We start from the raw sequence: 3664 nt of genomic DNA on the forward strand, positions 1-3664 counted from the left end.
ATGGTATATATATCCAAACAATACTCAATGTTACATTAAGTTGGGACATCATGTTTACAAATAAAATTATAGAAATTGTGCGTTCTGATTTGGCATAATTTGCGAGGTAACTAACTGTATGCATAAGATGTAGTTGGGTTGTTATACCCTTCTCATGTATTAACACTAATCGAGAAAGTAGGTCGGCGTGAATATTTTCACAGCCTGGTATATGAGAGATACTAAAGGTGTAATTTTGCAAAAACAAACTCCATCTTAGTACTCTATTGTTATTCATTTTGTTATTTCTTATGTACGTGAGTGGTTTATGGTCCGTTTCGACCACAAACTCTTTTAGCAGTAGATATCTGCTGAATGTCTTTAAAGCAAAGACGATGGCCAGTCCTTCACGCTCTATTACAGAGTACCGTGATTCTCTGTCCAATAATTTTCTGCTTGCATATAAGCAAGGCATTAGAGTTCCCTCATGCTCCTGTAATAGTACACCTGCGATGCCCTTATCAGACGCGTCAGTTCTTACAACAAATTCTTTTGACATGTCGGGTAATTTAAGAATTGGTTCTGAAAAGAGTGATGCCTTTAATTGATTAAAGCTATTCTGACACGCTTCTGTCCAAACAATTTTGTTCGGTGACCCTTTCTTTGTCAGATCTGTTAGTGGTGTCGCGATGTGCGCGAAGTTGTAAATGTATTTCCTGTAAAAATTTAGGAGCCCAAGTACTTTGCGTACTTCTTTTTTTGTCTTATGGGGTTGCAATTGTGCGATTTTTGTTTGTTTTTCTGTCTCGGGTATCTGTGTCCCATGACCAACGGTATGGTTAATCCTACATTTGCAGCTTCGATATTAGTAAACATAGGTTGCGACACTGTGTCTCTATCGAAATATTTTTTTTTTGCATATTTGCATGGGATGTCTTTGTTGTGTTGTTAATTTTAATCTCGTAATTAACATTAGATTTTACTGCTATTATGTTGAATGGTCCTTTCCATGTAGCTAAAAGTTTACACGAGTCATCGGGTAAGAGTATTAACACTTTGTCAGCAATCTGAAATTTTATTGATTTGCTTTTGCGATCAGAGTATTCCTTGTATTTCTCCGCTTTCTTACTGACGGATTCCTGTGCTAGCTTACACGTGTCCTCTATTCTGTCTTTCAGGTTTCTTACATATTCGTAAGCAAACATAATTTATTTACTGTCGTCCCCATTCCCTTTACAAATATCAGCTACTACGTTGATCGGGACGCGAGGTGATCGTCCATACATCAACTCAAATGGGGAGTAGCCTGTCGATTCTTGGGGTATTTATCTATATGCAAATAGGATTGCTGTTAATTATCTGTCCCAATCATCTGGTTTTTCTGCTGACACTTTTCTGAACATTTTCTTCCAGAGTGCCGTTGAATCTTTCACAAAGACCATTTGCTTGGGGGTGGTAGGGAGTTGTGAATGAGTGTTGGATTCCCATGAGTTTCATGGTTTCATACATCATATGTGATGTAAATTGGGGTCCCTTGTCCGACAGTTTGGTATGCCTATTCTAGTAAAAATTGTCATCAATGCTTCAGCTATGTGATCAGATGTAGTTGATTTCAGTGCTATCGCTTCTGGCCACTTGGTTGCGTAATCGACTAATGTTAGTATGTGCGTATGGTTTCTATCTGATTTTGTTAAAGGGCCTATAATGTCAGTTGCAACTTTTTGAAAAACTTTTTCAATAGCTGGGGTTGTCTCTAATGGCAATGTCGGTATTCTGCCTTTTGCGACTCTTCTTTGGCATGTGTCACACGATTTCACATATTCTCGGACGTCTTTAGTAATTCTATGCCATGTGAAATTCTCGGATATTCTCTTCAATGTGGAAGAGCTCCCAAGATGTCCAGAAGTTATTGAATCGTGCGCTATTCCAAGGATTTTGTTTCTGTAAATACTCGGCGTGACCAGCTGTTTAGCCATTTTGTTTCTTTTCCTATGTAACCTGAACAGAATATCTTTTTCAGTAATATATTCAAATTTTGATTTCGTCCCTTTGTTTGCGATATTGAAATATGATGTCAAAGTCGGGTCCTTTTTCTGTTCTTCAATGAACGTGTTCCTGTCAAATTGTTGTGGTTCAAGAGAAATAGTCATTGGCTTCTCTGTTGTCTTAGTCACATTTTTTGTTTCTGCTAGACAAGCTGTTTCTTGAGTTAATGACCATTCTGTCACATCTGTTGGGTTTTCTTTAAGACCTTTTATATTGCCAACAATAACATCAGCGACGGGATTAGCAAGTATACAGCATTCCACTATTCCTGTATAGTATGGGGTTTCTATGTACACATTAGCTGTTTCAAAGGTTTCGACTGTGCCACTGAATGTGATGCATTGTACCGTTTTTCCAGTTTTATCTTCGTCGTTGATCAAAGATGCGTTTATTCCTATTGTATTGCATCCCGTGTCTCTCAATATTTTGCAATCAGTTCCATTAGCTTTGCCTTCACAAAAAATAGCGATCCTGACTTGTGAGTTTGTGTTAAAAGTGACATACCTTTCACGCAATACACATTTATCTTTTTTCCTGACATTACTTGTGTCTGATTATTTGCACTAGTTTGGAGTGATGCATTTGCAGTTTCTTTTGGATATCCCACGATTTTGTAACATTTGTCTGCTGTGTGGCCTTTCAATCCACAATATTGACATTTAATTATAGGTTTCTGTAAAGAAATGCCTTCTAGGTAGCAAAGGGAGATAGTTGTCCTACCCATCACGGTCTCGGGTAGAATCCAACCCATATAATTAAATGATTTGTGAGTGTAGGATGGGTGTTGGAATAGGGACTCCCTGGTATTCGCCGTGGGTGGTGTATACTATGAAGGCAATGAAAGAACGGAGGGTTATCATGTTCCATCAGTGTTAAGACACCCTCATCAATCTTATGAAGCAACCGAGATACTTTGAGATACCTTGAGATACCGTTAGATACCCTGTCCTATGTTTCGGCTTGGGTCGATGTTCAACAGGCAGTCTGCGATTTGAGGTCGAAGAAGAACGACCTGTTGGCTGGAATTCTGTTTGGCTATGTTGTAGCCACAGTGGAAAAGGGCCCAAGATGGCCACCAGTATTTTATGTCGCACCCAAATATGGGCTTTCGGGCGATATGTGTTGGGCCTGTGTGTTGGCCAGCATTGTGTTTTAGGCTGTATTATAGCCGAATTGGGCCTTATATGGCCAGTATTTTGTGTATCGTACCCGGTTATGGGCTCTAAGCGATATATATATTTTTTTGTGTGTTTATACTCGGTGAGATTATATAAATTTATAATATTTAGATATATATTGTGGTGATGTGTTAAGTAATCATCAAGTGATAAAGTGATTAATATCGTAAAATAATTTCACTTATCTTAAAGTTTAAAATTATATAAAGTTTTATTGTTTTATTTAATAATTAATTCAATGAGTTAAATTGTGTTAAAATGAATAAAATAAATGTGAATAATCTTTACAGTGACAGTGTCTGTCAATAGAATGTTGGATAATGTATGGTGGGTTGAAGGTGTATAGAGCATGATGAAAACGTTAATTCCATAAAATAAGACATATTTAATATAAATGACACTTTTAAAGCTACAAAATAATATTTCGAGTCGAAGGTTTTCAAGTTTGTACGTGACTTTAT

The sequence above is a fragment of the Berghia stephanieae genome, chromosome 14 (assembly GCF_034508935.2).
Source record: "Berghia stephanieae isolate SIO BIC M18660-M18661 chromosome 14, UCSD_Bste_1.3, whole genome shotgun sequence".
NCBI lineage: Eukaryota > Metazoa > Mollusca > Gastropoda > Nudibranchia > Aeolidiidae > Berghia > Berghia stephanieae.